The sequence below is a fragment of the Globicephala melas genome, chromosome 16, assembly GCF_963455315.2.
Source record: "Globicephala melas chromosome 16, mGloMel1.2, whole genome shotgun sequence".
NCBI classification, from domain to species: domain Eukaryota; kingdom Metazoa; phylum Chordata; class Mammalia; order Artiodactyla; family Delphinidae; genus Globicephala; species Globicephala melas.
In genome coordinates this window covers 44968781-44989240 of record NC_083329.1, presented here as the reverse complement: position 1 = coordinate 44989240, position 20460 = coordinate 44968781, and the positions used below count along the sequence as shown (strand labels likewise).

Below are 20460 nucleotides of genomic sequence, written 5' to 3'. Positions count from 1 at the left end.
CACGCCCCAACCCCTACCTCACTCCCACCCCACCCCCGCCCCCAGGTACAGGGCCAGACCTAGAGGACTTCATGGGACCCCACACCCACACGCGTCAGCCCTGGCAGGGCAAGGTCAGAACCGCTCTATTAGCCCCCTTCCCAAAACCTCTTCATGAGCCCCAGGAATCAATCAATCTCCTCAATATTTCAGATTATATGCTTTTTTTCTTGATGGACACCCTGAATGATGCTTTCTACCTTGATTGCTCCCTCAAACCTCTAAGTCACCCCTGGCCTTTCTCCTCCGTTTCCACGGAGCCTGAGGTGGTCCCCCCATCACTGCCTTTGGAGTCAACACACCTGGACCAGCTCTCCTAGTGACGGGCTAATCGGTACCATGTTCACTACATGCTGGAGACTGTTGAGCATATTCTATGAATTATCTTGTTTATTCCTTACAACACCATTATGAGGTAAGTACCATCCTATTCCCATTTCACGGATGAGAAAACAGGGACAGAAGTTAAGTACTTGGCCCAAGATTCCCAGTGAGTAAATGGCGAAGTCACCAAACACAAGCATCTAGACTCCAGATGCCGGTCTCTTAGCCCCTTCTCTATACTGAAATCGGACAGTAACTTAAATCCTCAGACCCTTCATTTTCTCATCTGTACAAAGGAGTAACCTCTATCCTATAGGATTGTTCGTGGACTCACCCATGAAACTGTCTCTGTCTCTTCTCATTCACAAGCCCTCCTGGGTTTCTTTCACAGTGGGTAAATCCCCTAGAGCTTTCTCTACCCTGCTGGCATCCTCCGTATAGATTCTTCTCTCCGTCTCTGCATTGTTCTGGCTGAGCACTCTCTTATCAAGGCCCACTATGTGTCGGGCACTGAGCCCCAGCTTCACACACATGCATACTCTAACCTTGACCCTGCCTCTACCCCCGCTTCTCCCAAGTTGCTGCTAGTAATCTGAGGGGTTTAGTTACCCTGGGAGGTGGCATGGACAGGGCACACAGTGTGTCTTTCACACCATGGAGCTTGCTTGGCTCCTTCACAAAAAACCCCCAACATCTGTTCACACAAACCTGGCTCAATCACGTCTTCCTGACCTGTGTGTGTGCCAGTGCTACTGGGGGTGGGCGGGAGGTGGTCAAGGTCAGGTCCAACTGCCGTGTTATCGGTGACCTCAGAGCAGAGCCCGTCGCGGCGGAGGGGCGCTGACTCTGACTAGCCCAGCACGCTCTTGCCTGCTGGCTTGATCGACCCACAAAGAAGACGTACCAGCCTTCTTGTGGCCACATCAGCCCTGAATGAGCATTTGACGCTGGAGGCAGGGGACACACGGCTGGCGTAGAGAAGGGGAATGGTTTGAGAGAGGTGGGCTTCCCAGTGACATCAGAATCATCCCCTAAATTCCTCCCCTCTGCCTGAGTCTACAGGGAGGCAAACTGTGGCCTGCAGAGAGGGCAGGCCCCCGGCTGTGGCCAGCAGCCAACCCTACCTCTGTAGGGCACAGGGCATTGGCACCGTGGGGGCCTGGAGCTGGGGACTCCCAGCTGCCTTCTTCTTGGCCTATTTCAAAATAGAGTTTCGGTTCCTCAGCACCTCAGATACCCTGTGGAAAAAGTGATCTGCCAGGCTCCCTCTCTGGGTCCTTCCTCAAATGCTTCCAATGCAGAAGCTGGCTTCAGCCCAGGGCAAGGCTGGGTTTCTCCGTCAACACCGTTTCTGTGGGTCCATGACACAACTGTCTTGCTTTAAGCCAGCTCATAACGGGAAGGGCTGGATTTACCCAGAAATAACAAGAGATGGTTTTTTCTCTTGCCTTCCTCTGTAGCCAGCTTCTCTTCCACTCCCCCCACTTCCTGCTCTGAGCTCCACAGTTCCCCTAATGGGTTCTATGCTTTTTGTCCCCTTTGGGCTTTTACAGCCATTCTCTGCTCAGAACCCAGCGTCGTCCTCGTCCTATACCCTAAACCGTCGCTTGCCAGGCAGCCCGTGCCGGAGCAGACCCCTTCTGCAGCAGTAGCAGCAACAGCTCCTCTCTGGCCTAGTTCCTGCTCTCAGCTCTCCCCTGCAGGGCTGGCCTCTTGTTTGGACTCTCCCAGGAGAGGAGGAGGGTGGTGTGGCTGGGATGTTGCTTTTCTGCCTCACCACTTGTTTCCAGCACGGAGTGCAAGCCTGGGACGCTGCAGGAGGTCCACAAATGGCTGTTAAATCATTGGACGAATACAGAAAGCCTCATGGGGTCCCCCAAAGTCAACTTTCGAGAGTTGTGCATACACAGCTGGAATAAATCATGCAAAAGTCTCCAGGGGCTGGGGAAGTGACTCAGCTGTGGGACACTGGTCAGGGCACTTGGGGACACATTCCTCTTCCAGAGGGGCAGATCTTCTGGTGTTTCACGAGAAGCCAGACATCTGGATTTTTATGGGCTACATTTTACTGTTTAAAGTTGGGTGACTGTGGTAGAGACAATTACTGCCCCTGGAATGATCACATGATAGCTCCCATTCCCCAGCCCCCTGCAGCTATGGGGCCATGTGACGAGCTCTGCAAACAGAAGTGTTGTTGTCACTCCCAGGCCACTGCATCTGAGCCAATGCATGAGCCTGTGGCTCTCCTGTTCCCTGTCGTGGTGACCCAGAAAGCCACATGTCCCAGTAAGTACAGCTTCCTGATGGTCAGCCTGGGTCCCAGAGTGCTTCTGCGGATGCCTCTGCCAATCCGCAACGAATATGGACAGGGAAAGAGAAATAAACCTCTGCTGTGTTTCAGGGATTTGTTACTGCAGCATAACCTAGGCTATCCTGACTGATTCGGTAAAGAATAAAGTTAAAATGAATATATATGTATGTATATGTGTCTATGTGTGTGTGTGTGTATGTATGTGTGTGTATAACTGCTGATGCATGACATGACTCCATTTATGGACACTGTATTTCTCCCAAAGCATGTGGGGAATATGCCCATTTTGCTCTATTTAGTAGGGACACTTACAAGTGGAATTCTCTATATCAAGCAGTGATTAGTTATTAATAGAAGATGCTTCTTAAAGTGCTTTGGGCTGGGAGCTGCGAAAGACCCGTGTAGCTTCAGTTGCATGCTTTTTCCTCTCTGGGCCTTGATTTTCCCATCTGTACAATGAGAATATCGATCTCCAATGAGTTAGAAATTTTCTCAACTGTAGAACTCTTTGTTCAAATGTAACAGTTATGCAAATCAGATTAAAGGGGCTGCTCTGGTTGAAGGTGAGGTGCGTGGCGGGGAGCCCCATCCGCGGCTTTGCCTAGGGCTTTTGATAATACTGTGCTGAGTAACACAGGAGAGGCTCCCTGCAACGGCCTTCTGGAAGGCTTTGCCCTCAAGAGCCTGCTTATTTAAAGGACACAACCAAGGAGCCGAGTGTCTCCAGCTGGAGTTGGGTGATATCAGCTCGGGGCAATAGCTCAGAGGGAATCAGGAGGAAAGTGCAGAAGCGTCCTGGATTGCAGAGAGCAAAGTGAAAGGAGAAGGTGGCTCGTAGGGTAAACAGCTTATGTGGCAGGGACAGAGAATGGGGTACACCATCCCAGGTGAGGGAAGGAGATAAGTGAACAAGGCTGGGGGGAGGCAACGAACTGAGGGTTCTTTCAAATTGCCGGGCGGGGTCTGAGCCTTATGGGGGGGGAGAACTTTGCTCTATAGAAAAACAATCTCTTCTTTGAGAGAACCACATACTGCTGTGTCCTCTGACATCCATCATGTGCGCGGCCCGAAGCCAGTCTCATGGTCTCTGGTTCTCACATGTCCCATCCCCCCACCCCAACTCGGCAACACCTCCATCTCCTTGTGTTCCAGACCTGAGCTCTGGGGTCACTCTCAGAATTCCTCTCCCAATGCCAGCACTGCATTTGTGCCTCCTTTACCCGACTGGAGGTAGAGGAGGTTTTCATTGATTTTGATACTCCCAGTGTCTTGTCTGGTTCTCAAGTGAGCTGCATGTGTACCTGAGAGGCATCCTGGGGGTAACCTGAATGAGAGAGCTTTGAGGGACAGCGGGCACACAGACCCCGGGAAGAAAGGCAGCTGAGATTTCTCTCCATTTGGAACGTGTTCCTGAAACCGCCCGTTAAACACTCACTGTCCTCATGCGTTGGGCAGGACTTAAATGAATCTCCAGTGGAGCGTTTTTCTACCTTTTAAAAAAGGACAATCTTAGCTTTAAATAAAGCCCTAGGAGAAGCTTAACACACAAACGGATTAAAGCGGGGCTGCTTTGGTTGAAGCAGGAGTCGGGGAGAGGACGGGCTGGCCCACCACCCAGGCGCAGGCTGCAAAGCACAGAGTGACAGGTGCAGCTGCGCAGGCCAAGCCCTGTGGCTCTCGGGAGTCCAGCCTTCCTTGTCCCAGCCTGCTCCCCTCCCCCAGGCCCCAGGGCACAGAGCTCAGGCCTCCACACTTGCTTCCCTGGCTGGAGGAGGCTCTGTCCCCAACCCCAGGACTCAGGCTGCGCCAGGGCTCCCTGTCCCCCGGAGGAGGGGCCCCAGGGCAGCAAGCCAGCCCTGGTTACCTGTCCCAGTGAACAGGCAGTGGATTGTTTTCGCTTTCCACTTCAGCAGCTGCTCTGCCAGCCGTGAGGAGGGGCTGCTGAGGACAGTGGGCCCGCTGCCTGCCCTCGCTTTGTCCCTGTCCTTTGGTCTGGGACAAAGGACAATGAAGCCTTTAAAGCTGCGGCCCATCTTTCCTCTTCTGGGGTCACGGAGCTGCTTATTATGGGAGAAGGCAGCTCTGGGGCTCCTCAGGCCATCACTACAGCCCACTTCCTACCGGCGAACGGCAGAAGGAGAAAAAGAAAGCTAACGCGATGGCATTTTCATGAAGCTGCATCCACTGCGTTCAAAAGCCTTTTATTTCAAGACGACGTGCTGCCTACTTATTAGTCCTACGATGCCCTCTCTTTCATAAAAGAGTGGCAATGATAGATGGTTGTTGTTGTTCTAACTCGGCAAAGTGGAAAATGTATCGGCATCCAAATTAAAACGTTCTGAGGATGTCTGTGAAATCTGAGTGCTTGGTAACCTCTGTGCTAACACCTTATAAAATTATGACTCTGAAGTTCTTCTTTAGGCAGGATTAAAATCAAGTATGTAAAGACCGTGACATGGCGAGTCCAAGAAAGAGGATGGAGCACGTGGGGGCACGGCTAGGAGCCTCTCAGCCCAGGCTGCTCAGACCAGAAGGAAGTAGGAGGTTCCTAGGGAAAGGGCAGTTGCTGGTGACACTGCCATGCATTCCTGTGAAGGCTGGGTCTCCTGCTCTGCAGTCCATGGCTGCACCTTTCAAATGCCAGCCAGGGCCAGCAGGAAGGTGGCGCAGAAAACAATGAACCTTTAAGTGGGCCCTCCCTAGCTAGCACCTGTTAACCGGCAAATGGCAGGAGGTTGGCCAGGGAAGAAGCTGTAGTGCCTGCTGGTACCAGCTGCCTCTGAGAGGGGGTCTGGCCAGACACAGGCCACCCCTTGGCAATGTATTTTTGCCGAGAAAGCCAGCTGTTGGGATGCGGATGGCGGGCAGGGACACAGCAGCTGCAGCTTCCATTCCCTTCCACAGTGCTGTCCTTGCCCTTCCTCACTCCTCTACCTTCACTCCCTGGGCTTGGCCACACCCTCCCTGCCCCAGCCCTGGTGGCTGGAAGCCCAGGGGGACGTTGTGCACAGTCCAGCTGGAGTCGAGGGAGAGCAGGAACGGCAGCTGCAGAGCCACCCATTACCTCCACTCGCCGCCTTCCCCTTGGTCTACCCCCTGACCCCAGCTCACCTTTACTGTATCGTTCCCACCCTCGAGGTCCTGGGCTTCCACCAACACTCTCCCTGAGGCTATCCCAGCACCAGGCGCCCTGACACCGTTGCTCTTCCTCTGAAGGGCCCGGGCCTCTGCATCCAGGCAGGTTGGCCCTCCTCACAGCTTTCTGACAGTCGCCACCTAGAGGCGGTGCTGCAACCAGACCCCTGCAGCCAGGTCTCTGGCTTCTGCCCTCGTTTTCAAGGCCTGGCACCCTGGGGCAAGAAAGCATTTCCCATCCTACTGCTTCCCCTTACATACATATTCCCTGGCCCCACGGGATTCTCCCTCCCCAGACTGAGCTTAGCTCTTGCCTATGGAAGAAGAGATCTAGGAAAAAAGGAATCCTCTCAGCTATGCTTTTTGGGCCAAACAGGTACTCAGAATGACCACTGGTTAATATCCCAATGGCCCGGAGCCAGAGGTGCCGGCCCTCCGAGTGCCCAGTGCCAGCTGCTGCAGGGCTGCACTGGGTGCACAAAATCGCTGCCCCTCTTCGTCCCCCACATCCTCTCATCCCCCCAGCCAGCGCTACCCACTGCACCAGACCTGTGTGCTGCATGCAGCTGCTGGAGGTGGTTTCCTGTGAGACACGGTTCGGCTCAGAATATTCTGGGTCATGGAGCCCTCTGGAGTCTCCTGAAAGCTTAACACACTGTCTCCAGAAACATGCCCGTGTGTGCACACACACACACACACTGAATTTGCACACCATTGCAGAAGGATCAGTAAGCCCCTGCTCATGTGCTCCCGGACCTGCAGGTCCCAGGTTAAGAACTTCTATTGAAATGTGCCACAGCAAGGGAGAGGAGGCAAAGGGGCATACTAGAGAGAAGTCTGGGTATGAGCTTCGCTGGGGTATCAGCTTGGCACATGACTTCAATGTGTTGTGACATCTCTCGGGCCTCAGTTTAGCCAGGATTGCACTGGCAGCTGGACCAGAGTGTCTTTAGGTCTCTTCCTAGCTCTTTGGCTATGGGGCTGTATGACACCCTCGACTCCACCCCCCAAGGTCAGGCAAGGCAAGGGAAGGGGGTTCCAAATCTCTCTAAGCAGTGCATCCTGGGGAAGGAGGTCAGACAGCCAGAAAAGGAGACTGAGCAAACTGCAAGTTCCCCTTTAACAAGAGTGACAAAACTGCAGAAGCTTCGGGAAGTGCAGCCACTTCCTAGTTGATTTTGATTTACTTTAGAACAACTTGAAAATATTTTCTTCAGTGCACTCTGTGAGAGAATAACCACCAGCCTTTGCAAGGATCTGGGTTTAAAGCTCTGCTCTGGGATTCTTTAGCTGTGTGACCTTAGGCAAGTCCCTTTTCCCTCTCTGAACCTCAGGTTCCTCATGAGCTGAATCGCTAACTGCTGTGAAGGTGAATGAGGAAACAGGTAAGATGGGCCTCATATGGGGTTCACCCATGATAAACAGAAGTTCCCAGTAGAGGTCATAGTGGGAGTCAGGGTCTCCAGAGAGACAGTGAGGCTCTGGAGATGGGAACCTGGGACTCAGATAGGATGACAGTCCTCAGCAGGAGCATCTGTGAGCCACAACATCTGGCTGAGTTCACTCTCAAAACCAAGATCAAGTCCAGAGTGCTTTCTGGTAATCAGAGTCTCCCCTTTGAGCCTTTGCATTTACAGGACCTGAGCTATAACACACGCCTGAGTTCTGTTCATGTTCTGTTGTCATGGGTCATTGTCCAGCTGACCCTCACCCGGGGGGACCCTGGACTTCACTCTATTCTCAACCTCCAGGCCACTTGCTGGAGTCTCATGGTGGAAATATGGTCCCACCTCCCGGCTTTCACACTGACACTTTAATCCGTGGCCTCAATCTCACTTTCCCTGTAAAGTCTCAAACCACAGGCACTACACACAGAGGGAATAATGACAAAAACTAATGAAAACGTACCGACAGTGTTGAAACACACCCCATTACAACTTCTTAGCCAGCAATTTTGTGACCTAGGTTTAAGGAATTCATCTTCTCTTCTCTCCCTTCCCCTTCCTCTCCTCTCCCTCCCCAGTATACCCCCTGCCCCCCACCCAGCACCTCCCACCCTGTTGGCAGCAGCTCAGGAATTACTCAGGGGAGCGGGGGTGGGGGGGCAGGCAGATTGGCATTTTAGCTGTAGTTAATATTTACTCATGGCTTCTGGCAACAAATCTTGATTGTGCCGTGAGCAGTTAAACTAGATAGAAGCCAGTGAGGATCCTTCCTGCAAGTGCAAGTCCATGGCTTTGGAGTCCAACCTGCTTGGGCTAAAATTCCAGAATCCCAGCCCTCACCTGTTGTGACCCTATTTAATTCCTCTGTGAAGTGGGATTACTCACAGCTCTCTTTTCAGTGTTTCAAGAAAACACTGGCACTGGCCTGGCACTGATCCTGGTGTGAGAGAAGGCCCTCACTCCCCCAGGCCAGATGAATAAAAACAAAGGCATCTGTCTGGAGTGGGAAGTGCAGGACACAGTCAGGAGCACGGGGGCGAGCAGAGTGGCTGGTAGGGTGAGCTCTGAAGTCAGTGGGTGAAATGAATGAGACCTGGCATAACAAGCCCTGGGTTAAAATCCTGACTCCACCACTGACTCATCTGGGTAAAACTGGACAATTCCATAACTCTTAAAGCCTCAGTTTTCTCATCTGAAAATGGGGATAATGAAAGTATCAAGGCTGTGAGAAGTAGGTGGCATACGGTGCTAAAGCTCTTAGCACAGGTCTGGGAACGAGGCAAATCCTCTATAAATAGCAATTGTGAGGCCCTGCTTCTGCTATTATCTTGGTGCTCATGGTCTTCCATCCATGAAATCTGAGAATTGTGCCAGAGGCACTTCGAGCCTCTCCCCCCAATTCTAAGATCAACACTTCTAGGATATTGGCCAAGATGAGAGACAAGGTGGGCAAAGATGTAGCCTGCTGCCGCGCACACACCTGCTGTGCTCAGGTTTTAGCCTCTAAAGTGCCCTCTCCTTGGAGGAGGTGCCTGGCGCAGTGCTCACTCTCAGCCTTGGGCCCGAGGTTCGCAATACGCCAGGCTGGCAGAGGGAGGGGACTTCGCACGCGGCAGCCAAGGGCACCAGTGCCCAGACTCCGGAGCCCCTGGTTGGGAAGGTCCTGGGCTCGGGCGGTGGGCGGAGGTCGGAGCTCCGTGGACGCCCCGAACTCTCTCGCCCGTGCATCACTCACCGTCCACTCATCGCGCTGTCCAGAAGCCGCTGCTGGTGCCTTGCCCTCGCAGTCACCGGAGACGCATCCGCAGCGCCTACTGCTCCGGGGCTTGGAGCGTCAGGCCCGCCCCTCCCCGCCCCTCGCCCCGGGCCGGCCAATGGCGTCACGTCACCTTGCGCGGCCAGCCCCGCCCCAGGCACCGCCGGGAGGGTCCGCTCCAGGCGGTGTCTGAGAGGCCTCGGGGAAGGTTTGGGGCGTCTGCTTTGCGGGGTGTCCCCGGGCTACACAGAGGGCGCCTGGAGACTCGCGGAGGAAGCAGCCCCGACTCGGTCGGGAGGGTCCGGTATGCAAACCAAGGACAGGGAACTTGGGGGAAAGGACAACCTTGGGTTTCCAACAAAGGTCGCAGTGCGGGCCCCGCAATTACTAGTGTGCCTGTCATGAAAGAGGAGGTTATCAGTAGAACCTGAGCGATGTTAGTTTTTGCTCAAGGGCCACCTGTGTGCAGTCCGGCTGTTTGCTTGCTGTGGCCTCTCAGAGCTCCACTCCATTTAAGAAGCCAGACCCTGGACTTGCCTGATGGCGCAGTGGTTAAGAATCTGCCTGCCAATGCGGGGGACACGGGTCCAATCCCTGGTCGGGGAAGATCCCACATGCGGCGGAGCAGCTACTGAGCCCGTGTGCCACAATCCATGAACCCTAGAACCCGTGCGTGGCAACAAGAGAAGCCACTGCAATGAGACGCCCGCGTGCCACAAAGAAGAGTAGCCCCTGCTCGCCGCAACTAGAGAAAGGCCCCGCACAGCAAGGAAGACCCAATGCAGTCATAAACAAACAAACGAACAAACAAATAATAAATAAATAATAAAATAAAATCTCATTTGTAAAAAAAAAAAAGAAATCAGATCCTCTGATGATTAAGAGGAGATAAGCTTCTCTTCCGGTTACTGCCTGCTGGAGGAGGATTTGCCTGTGCAGAGGCAGAGGGGACAGAAGGGCACAGGCCTTTTGGGGAACTCAGAGCAGTTCAGTGATTCTGGGGTGTGGGGTGACAGGGAAGGGGAAGGGGCTGATGGAAACAATTGCAATTTCTGTTTTGTATCACTATCCCAGTACTGACCTCGGGACTTCCCCTTCCCTCCCCCAACGTGAATCATTTTACTTTCGTTCAGTCTGTGGTTCCTAATCTTTTTACAGTCACATGGCCATTTTAGAATCAGATATGGACCTTTTAGAAAAAGGCAGGTGCCCACATAGGCAAAAATCAGCCTGGGATTTGAGTCTTTGAGCCCCTGGACCCCACTTGAGAGAGGCTGGGCTAATCGTTGTTGTTAGGGTTGCTGGATTTGGGGTAAAGAGATTGGTCTCTACCATCTACTTCCTGCATGACCTTGCCATGTTGCAATCGCTCTGGCCTCAGTTTCCCTACCTGTAAAAATGAAGGAGCTAAAGATGACCAGGCCAGGTAGGGATCTTTCAGCTCTGCCTTGACATGAATTCGTGAAGAGTGGCCCAACCTCTGCCAGCTCAGGGCATCCCAGTGGCTGGGGACTTCCACTCCTGCATAGCCCAAAGGTCTGATCCGCAAAGCTGAGGACAAAAATTGGGTGCTTCACAAAGTTGTTTGTTTTTTTTTTAACAGTAAGTAAAATTCAACATAGCCCTCAACCTCTGAGCATTCATTCATGCCCAGTAGGATAAGTAGACATAGCACCCAGGTAGGATACAATTTCCCTGGCGCCCTCCAGCACCCGAGAGTGTGGGTGAAGCTGATGTTCTCATCAGGGCCAGGACTAGCCTGGAGTGACGATTGGCTTTGAGGAAGCAACCTGATGTGTCCTGCACGCCCACTGTGTGTCAGGCACTCCACTAGGTGCTTTGCAGCAGGGATCCCACACAATCCCCTCAACATTCCTGGGGAGTTGGGTGTTACTACCCGCATTTCACATGGACCATGAGTGTCCATCGTCAAGTACCTTCAGAAGGAGAATCACCTTTTCCTTCAGTATTCAATGGAACTGTATTTGACCCGCAGCTCACTTATGGTGGGTGTTGTGTATACGGTTAGTTGCCAACCCAGTACCCATTCCCTTCTTTGGAAAAAAGAGAGAAAGGAAGGAAAGGAAAGGAAAAGAAAGGAAAGTTGATGCAGCCACTATGGAGAACAGTATGGAGGTTCCTCAAAAAACTAAAAATAGAGTTGCCACGTGATCCAGTAATTTGGAGAAAACTAGAATTCGAAAAGATACATGAATCCAATGTTCATAGCAGCACTATTTACAATAGCCAAGACATGGAAACAACCTAAATGTCCATTGACAGATGAATGGATAAAGAAGATGTGGTAAATATATACAATGGAGTATTACTCAGCCATTAAAGAAGAATGAACTAATGCCATTTGTAGCTACATGGATGGACCTAGAGATTATCATACTAAGTGATGTAAGTCAGAAAGAGAAAGACAAATACCATATGATATCACTGACATGTGAAATCTAAAATATGACACAAATGAACTTATCTACGAAACAGAAACAGACTCACAGACATAGAGAACAGACTTGTGGCTACCAAGGGGAAGGGGGCATAGGGGAGGGATGAACTGGGAGTTTGGGATTAGCAGATGTAAACTATTATATATAGGATGGATAAACAACAGGGTCCTATTGTATAGCACAGGGAACTATATTCAATATCCTGTGATAAACCATAATGGAATAGAATATGAAAAAGAATATATATATATGTAACTGAATCACTTTGCTGTATACCAGAAACTAACACAACATTGTGAATCAACAATACTTAAAAAAAAAGTTGAGAGGGAGACAGAGAGAGAGACAGAGAGGGAGAGAGCAAGGGTGAGCAACTTGTTTGGAGCAGCAATGTGCCACTCCCTGGTGAAGGATCATAACAACTTGTATTTTTCATACTGTACTTACAACCCAACAGTGTATCATGAAATTAAGTTAGTAGGTGATTTGACTAGTATTTAAAAAAAAATAGAAAATATCAGTGTATAGCACACATAGTAAATGTAAGTTGTGTCTTGTGAAACTTTTGTTTGCACTATGTTTCATTTATGTGTATTAGGCTGCGATATAAAATGTGTTTCTCACTGTGGGCCACAGTCAAAAGAGGTTGAAAGCTAGTGTCTAAGTCAGTCTTGACAATCTTTTTCATGGCTTTCTCAGCTTCCTTTGAAGCTATAAGTGGTCACATGACCCAATTCTGGGCCAAGAGATAGGGAAAAGTGTGCTGTGGGAGAGTGAAGACAACTTTTGCTTTCCTGATAGAAGGATCAGATAGATACCCCCTTTCCCTGCCTTTCTGTCTCAAATGTGGAAAATGTGTAATGTCTGGAGCATTGGCAGCCATTTTGAGGTTATGATACAACATGTCCACATACTAAAGCTAGGGGAGCACAAAGATAAAAGAAGTCTGGGTCTTTTTTAACATCATGGAGTTGCTGCATAACGCCTTCACTGCCTACTCTAGACCTCCTGCCATGGAGAAAAATAAACCACTATTGGTTTAAGCCAGAGGTTGGTTAAGTCTTTTCTGTAAAGGACCAGATAGTAAATATTTTAGGCTTTGTGGGTTAAGTGCTCTGTGCTGCAGCTCTGCTGTCAGTGGTTTGAAAGCATCCATAGATAACAAGCAAATCAAAGGGCATGGCTGAGGTTCCAATAAAACTATTAACAAAACAGGATAGGCCACATGTGTCACATGGGCTATAGTTTGCTAACTTTCACTTTTCCTAGATGATCTTGCCCCTTTTATTGCCTCTCTGACCTCATCTCCTCCCACTTCCCCTCCCTCTCTTTGTTCTGACCACACTCGTCTTCCCACATATCAGGCCCACTCCCACCTCAGGGCCTTTGCACATGCTATTCCCCCAGCCTGGAAAGCTTTCCCCTCAAACATCTGCATGGACTCCCTCCTTCATCTCCTTCAGGTTTTACACAAATTGCTTTTCTCTGAGGTCTTCCCTGGCCCACTATCTAAAATGCCCATCCCTGGCCCCTGAATACTATTTTCTGGCACACTGTGTATTTCATTTCTTTTATCATGAGCTCCTTGATGGAAGGAGATTATATCTGTTTCCTTAGATATTGACTCTGCCTGGAATGTCAAGGTGTTTAATCAACATTTGGTGTAGGACTGATTTTTTTTTTCCTTTCTGCAAGATTCAGGTAAGAAAACAGACTTGGGGAGGCTCATTACCCCATCCAAGGGGACATGTAATCTGGGTTTGCCCCGTGGTGGCCCTGGTGGTCATGTTTGTGCCACCAGAGAATGAGAGTAGAACAATATCTACCTCTATGGGAAGATCAGGCCTCAGGGAAGCCGGGGCCACAGAATTTTCTGCAAGACTACTTCCCCCAGGGCATCACCCCAATAAAGGGGGCCTTTGGGAGTCCATTAAGGGAATAGAGCATTTACCCTGTTATCTTGGGCAGTCTCATTTTTATAGCATTCCTGCATCAGAAAGTCTTTAGAAAAGTTATTATTTTGTGAACAGGCCAGACTGACTTGTAAGATCCATAAAAAGCCAAATGGGGGCGCTCATGAGCCAACATTTTTAGCTAAGAAAGAGCCACAGAGAATAAACTTATATTTGATTTGTACGTGTGGAAATGGAAAGGAGCCTGGGTCTGATCAAACACATGTGACTTCTTGCATCAGGTAAGGCTGCCCCTGGGGCAGGGTGCTCTGCTCAGCTTTCGCCTGAAGCTGCTTGGCAGTAGGGCACCGTTCCAAGAAGACTGAGCAATTGCTTTCTTCCCTCTGGTGCTTTGAGAGGTACGTCGTGAAAATGACTCGGTATAATCACATGTTGTTGAGACGCAATTTAGATTTCTCTGTGTCTTGAAGGAAAAACAGGCTTATGTATTTTAACATAAATAATATTAATAATGAAGATTATTTTCAAGGCCATTCCCTTAAAACAGTAAAGGGGAGTTTGAATTAAAATTACTGGTTAATTGCCTAAGGTCTTTTATGGAAGACTTTGTATGATTTTTCCCCTTTACTCTCTCCAGTATAAGATTCTGAACAAGTGAGTTTTTAAAGCAATTTTTCAAAAAGTCTGCAGATTCTGAATGTATATTCTTTAGAAAACAATTGGATGATTGTACTTGATTGAGATCTGTAAGATCCAATTTAAACCAAGCAGCTTTTCTTTATCTTTAATGGGCTCTGTTTTATTAAACCCATCAGGAGGAAGAGGCCACTTACAGAATGCTTCTTGCACCATTTGTTTTGGTGGAATCCTTGAGTAGCAAGGTCATCCCATTGCATGATCTTAACATGCAGCAGGATTTGCCATCAGTTTTCAGATGATTTCTCAAATTATTTGCATACCATCTACCTTTCTTTCCTATGTGAAATGGTTTTCATTAACTCCATTTGTTAGCATAAATATAATAACTTCAGGTTAATATATGGAATTCTGCAACCCATGCCAGAGGTGGGCTGGGAATGAGAATTTATTCTCCAAATGGACATAAATTTCAGTGATATATGCCATATAAGTGCCTTCTCCTTAAACGGGCATGCATGTGTGCCTGTGTGCGTGCACACACACACACACACACACACACACACACACACACACACACACCATATTGTTTGTTCTTTAAGTTATGCTTTGGAAAACCTTCTGTATCCCATTCTGCAGAACTAATAAGTGCTTAGACACTGGGTTTCCTAGGAGGAAGAGAGTTTGCTTTAAAAGGTGATACAGCTAAAGACTGCTGCTGAAACTTCCTTCTGAGGAAGAATAACAGCTTATCTCAAGTCCCTTCTCCACTTGGTCCAGAGAAGAGGATGTAAATTGGCCCCAGATCTGCTCGAAAAAAATATATGAGAACAAGGATGGCATGAACATCTACAGACAGAGAACATAAACAGGTCTGGTTTGTTGGTAAGTCAAAGATCTTTCTCTTCACCCCCTCCTCCCTATCTTCCTGACACTGGACATACATACTTTTTTTTGGTTCATCCAACAGTACAAATCAGAAGGCTAGGGAAAGGACATCTCTCCACTTGTTTGGATTTTCCCTGCCTTCCTGCGCCTCCCCAGACCTGTGTCACCTCCCCACTCACCTGCATTTCATATGTTCTTCCACCTTCTATGTGGCTATGCCCCTGGAGGATGCTGCTAGAAAGTCGATTATTATGAATGGATATTGTAATGGCCATGAGTTAATAACGTCTTAAAAATAAGATGAAAATAACTGGCAATGCAAAATTCCTGAGCAAACTGCATTTTCATTGTAACTATGATTTTAATAGTAGAAAATGACTTTATGTTTTTTTTAATATTTTGATTCATTTAGCAAAGAGCAAGACCATTTACTGGACACCGTGGCTGGTCATGAAACAGTACAAGGGCAGGAGGACTTACAGGACAAGGCTTCTCAAAGGAGAATGTCTTCAGTAAGGCTTTCCCTCCACACAGAGTCTGTTGCTGCTTAGGAGCCAGAATTTCTATGAATAGCAAGATACTGACTGATACTCAAGGCTGAAAACTAAGAAGTGTTAAGACCTTCCCTCAAGCCAGGATATTAAGCAGCCAAAGGAAGTGGAGACCTTCTAGATGGAAAAGAAAGGAACCTTGAGAGAGCACAGAGCATTTGACAAACAAGGGCCGTTTGTCCAGCTCCTGGGTTGTGAATTTCAAAATGATCTTCCTCAGGCACTTTGGGGAGACACACCAGCTAGAGAATGTGGCTGCTACTGTGTCCTGGAGGGAAGAGCGGGCTCCTCTACCTCTTCTTCTAAGCATGCAGCTTCCCGAGGAATGTAAAACATCCCCTGTGGGGAAGGGGCAAGCTGGCCAGACTTGACCCGTAAACCCTGGGTTTAAAAAGATGTTTCAGCTGAGTTGACCTTACCTCTGAACCTGCCATCAAAGCCACCTCTGTTTAGCCCCTGATGTGACAGAGGCTGTCCATTCCCAAGTTTCCTTCCCCAAATGTGTAACTATAAACTAAGGTCCTGGGTGTTTAAGAAAGGATGGCGCCATAGAATTACTAAAATTCTTAAATTTTGTGTCCATTGGGAATCATTTCTGGTTCTTCACTTTGAAAACTCTCTCATTGTAATAATTAAGATGTCAGCCTTACAGATGGGACAGAATTAGAATGACCAGTGTAATAGGGTTCTTAAGAGAATCAGACCAATAGGAAATATGTATTATGTTATATTATTATATTATATTACATTATATTATATTTATTACATACCCTATCGTGATAGGTAGAGATGAGAGATTTATTTATTTATTTAAAGGAATTGGCTCATGTGAATGTGGGGCCTCACAGGTCCAAAATCTTCTGGAAGGGCCAGCTGGCTGGAGATTCAGGTGAGAGTTGATGTAGCAGGCTTGAGTCTGAAAGCTGCAGACCAGCAGGCTGGAAACTCAGTCAGGGTTTCTATGTTGCAGTCTTGAAGCAGAATTGTTTCTTCCTCAGGAAACCTCAGTCTTTGCTCTTAAGGCTCCCTTAAGGCCTTAAGATTGGATGAGACCCACCCACGTTATGGAGGGAAATCTGCTTAACTCAAAGTCTCCTGATTTAAATGTTAATCCCATGTAAAAAAAAAAAAAACCTTCACAGCAACGTCTAGGCTTGTGTTTGACCAGACAGTTGGGCACCATGGCTTAGCCAAGTGGATGCAGAAAATTAACCATCACATCCCGTGAGTTTGACCAACCGCTTGTATCCCCTCATGTCCTTCTCGGGACAGACTCTGTGGCAGGTTGTGGCCTGATGCTTGGCATTTGAGACACTTTAGGATGTGACAGTGCCTCCTTTCCTGGGGATTTCATGTTTTCATGTACCTATATATAATCTGTGACAATTTCTTTTTTTTTGCGGTACGCGGGCCTCTCACTGTTGTGGCCTCTCCCGTTGCGGAGCACAGGCTCCAGACGCGCAGGCTCAACGGCCGTGGCTCACGGGACCAGCCGCTCCGCGGCATGTGGGATCCTCCCGGACCGGGGCACGAACCTGTGTCCCCTGCATCGGCAGGCGGACTCTCAACCACTGCGCCACCAGGGAAGCCCAATCTGTGACAATTTTTGAGGAACTTTTGCTTCTCTATTGGCCTACTGAGTGTAAATTAGGAGTTGGCCAGATAGTAAATATTTTCTTATTTGTACTCCATGCTGTCTCTCTTGCTGCTACTCAAGCAGAAGCAGCCACAGACAACTCTGTAGAAGAAGGGCATGGCTGCGTTCCAGTAAAACTTTATCTATCAAAGCAGGCAGAGGGCCTCATTTGGTCCACGGGTAAAGAAAGATTTGGGGTTGATATAGGACATTTTCTTTATGCAAAATCTGGCAAAGGGTGTGGGTAAGTTACACTCTAACATGGGATGCTTTCATCTGTGAGGAATAAAAAACCCAAACAAAGGGGATTTTATTATCTCACACAGTAAAAAGCCCCCAAAATGGGTAGTTCCATGGTTGGCTAAGTCAGTATCTCAAAGACATTTTCAAGGACCCAAGTTCTTCCCGTCTCTGCACTCATCCTCAGCATAGTGGTTAAGTTCCCCCTCATATTTGCACATGGTTCCTGTATTTCTCAGCAGTCATGACCATATTCACCTGAAGGAGAGGAAGGGTTTCATCCAGTCTGGGTCATTTTAATAGCAAGGAAACCTTTTCCAGAAGGTACTGGGCCACCCCCCTCTCACTTCTTACTGTCCGGCAGTGGGGTAGGGGTGCGCTGCAGAGGATGGACCCTTGTGACTGACAGGGTGAAGCACATGGCTGGTCGAAGGGAGGAAGATAGATCAGCTGTGAAAATCCAGGCTCTACCAGCAAGCAAGGGATCAACGGTGCCCCTGGCAAGAAGTCCGGCAATGCCTGCCCTGACTGCAAAGCCCCCGAAGACAAGGCCAGCCCATTCCAGGGAGCAAAGTCACTGTCTTGTGATGAGTGAGCCAGGTCTGAAGGGGGAGGGGGAGGACAACAGACGGAGAGAAGGTCAGGAGAGTACTGGCCTCTGTTGAGCACCAAGGAAGTGGGGTGGATGCTCTGAGTAACTGGCAGAGGACCCTGGCTAGAGAAAAGTGGCCTGGCTGTGAGCACAGGGGGCTGCCCAAGCCAGAGAAATGGGAACTGAAAAGGTCCATGGAGAAATGAAGAGCGGCCGTGAGGTCCTGAGGCCAGAAAGACCTCCCACCGGCTGCTGGGGGGCGTTAGCCAGGGGGCTCTGGGCTCAGGGGAGCAAGGGGACTTTGGGAGGTTGTGCCGGCTGGTCTCTCTCTGCTGACCTTTTTTTATAAGCCCCAGGGACTGGAGCACAGCAAGCAGAAGCCGCAGGAGCCCCGGGCCTCTGGAGGGAAACCAGAGGGTAGCCTGGGTGTTGATGCTGTCTCCCTAAGTGTCAGAGATGTTTGCTTCGCCACTTCTCACCTGCATGGCGGGGGAGACCCTGCTGAGGCTGGGAGTTTTGTCCTGGGCGTGGAGGCGGGCCGCGTGGCGGGACCTGGCGCAGCTCCCAGGCTTGGCTCAGGCCCATCAGCCACCAGGGAAAACCCCAAAGGCGCCAGGCCTCTGGCAGGGTGAGCCGCATGGCACTGACCGTGCCGGGGGCAGGAGTCAAGCACTGCTCAGGCTCTCTCTGTGTTGAGGTTGGGAGAGTTTAATGCTCAGAATAGAAACTGCTCCTGGGCATGCAGACACAGGGTGAAAAATGGGGTAAACACAGTCACAGCCTCAGTGCGGAGCTGGTTTTCTGCCTCGTCCCACCTAAGCTAGCTCCCTAAACTTTCTTTCTCCCTCCCTGTTCCTTTCCTCCTCTCCATCCACCCCTGAGAAAAGTCAATCTCAGGTGACTTAGATGTCAAGCACCTTAGGGTCATTTGGTCAGCACCCTTCTCTTTCAAAACACAAGGGAGAGAGGCCCAGGGGAAGGGGCGTGGTCAAGGCTATGGGTTGATGAGGTCTGTGGCCAATCTAAGACTTTGTTCTCCTGATGGCATTAAGAATTTCATTTCCGGGGACTTCCCTGGTGGCGCAGTGATTAAGAATCCACTTGCCAATGCAGGGGACACGGGTTCGAGCCCTGGTCCGGGAAGATCCCACATGCCACGGAGCAGCTAAGCCCGTGCGTCACAACTATTGAGCCTGCGCTCTAGAGCCCATGAGCCACAACTACTGAGCCCACGTGCTGCAACTACTGAAGCCCACGCGCCTAGAGCCCGTGCTCCTCAACAAGAGAAGCCACCGCAATGAGAAGCCCGCACACTGCATCGAAGAGTACCTCCTGCTCACCGCAAGTAGAGAAAGCCCACACAAAGCAATGAAGACCCAACACAGCCAAAAATAAAAATGAAAAAAAAATTAAAAAATAAAGAATTTCGGCGCTGGAGTCTGGAATGAATACTGGCTCTATGGCTTTTTAGCTGTGAGCCAGTGTGCAAGTTACTAAATTCTCCATGCTATGATTTCCCATTTGCGACATGTAATTGTAAAAGACCCTGCTTCATAGACTGTGAGGATTAGAGGAGAATGCACCTGCAAAGCACTGAATGCCCCCCACACACTCACGTCGCTTCTGTCCGTTGTTATTGTCTTTGTTGTTGATAGTGTTCTCTGCCTTACGCTTTCTGTACTGCACAAAAATCTTCTTTGTTATGTATGGAGAACATATCGGCTGGCTTCAGATTCTGATGGACTTTGCCATGCTCCCCTTGTCCCAGGATAGACAATTACATACCTGGTAATATTCTAGTCCTTCTTCTGAAGCTCAACACAAATCTACTTTCCTAGGTCTCCCTCTGAATTCATGTCTCGTGGCACATTGGCTGCAATTTCATTGTAACGCTTATATCTGCCTTAAGTCGGCCACACTTCCATCTATGGGGTCAGACAGTAAGCTCGACTCACCCCTTTAGCCCAGCACCTTGCATAGTGCCTGGCCCCCCAGGAAGAGTTTAATGAATATTTGTTGAGTTAAATGGACTCTTGTCCCTAGCAACCATTTTCTCTAAGTTTATAATGGTGCTGCTGATCGAAAAGAGATGTGTTCCACTTTGGAAAGAGGAACCTGCGATTAGGAGCTGCAAACATCTCACCGAGTTTCCTGGAAACTGGATACTGAAGCGATAGTGGGCTTCAGGCCCCCTCATCCCCACTGTGTACCGCGTGCAGCCTCAGACAGAAGCAGCTGTTTAGGGGCAAATGAATCATCACCGGCATTGCCTATTTACTCGTCATCTTCCCTTCAAAGAGGAATTTGATTTGAGACTCACAAAGGCTTTCAATATCCATTAGGTGGTAAACATTTCATTGGATGGTCTCTTGCACCTGCCCCAGTATACGTCAGTGCACTCCCGCAGTTCTAATGCTCCCAGCTGCCCCAGATCTCTGTCTTAAGAGGTTGTACAAATTTCCCGGATGATCATGCTGTTAAAAAACAACAACAACAAAAACCACACAGCCTATCTTTAGACTCAATATTGGATTT

At 49.3% G+C, this 20460-nt stretch overlaps 1 protein-coding gene across 3 annotated transcripts in view; it reads right to left on the bottom strand.

The window, feature by feature from the left end:
• The window catches only part of RASSF4 (Ras association domain family member 4), a 34174-nt gene extending 25070 nt beyond the window's left edge, over positions 1-9104 (bottom strand). For 2 of the 3 annotated variants that reach the window (XM_030844075.2, XM_060285849.1), the window contains exon 1: positions 8990-9104. The gene's annotated coding sequence lies outside the window, so the exon portion shown is untranslated. The remainder of the gene's footprint in view (positions 1-8989) is intronic. The other variant, XM_030844076.2, reaches the window with a different exon arrangement.
• Positions 9105-20460: the final 11356 nt, after the last annotated feature.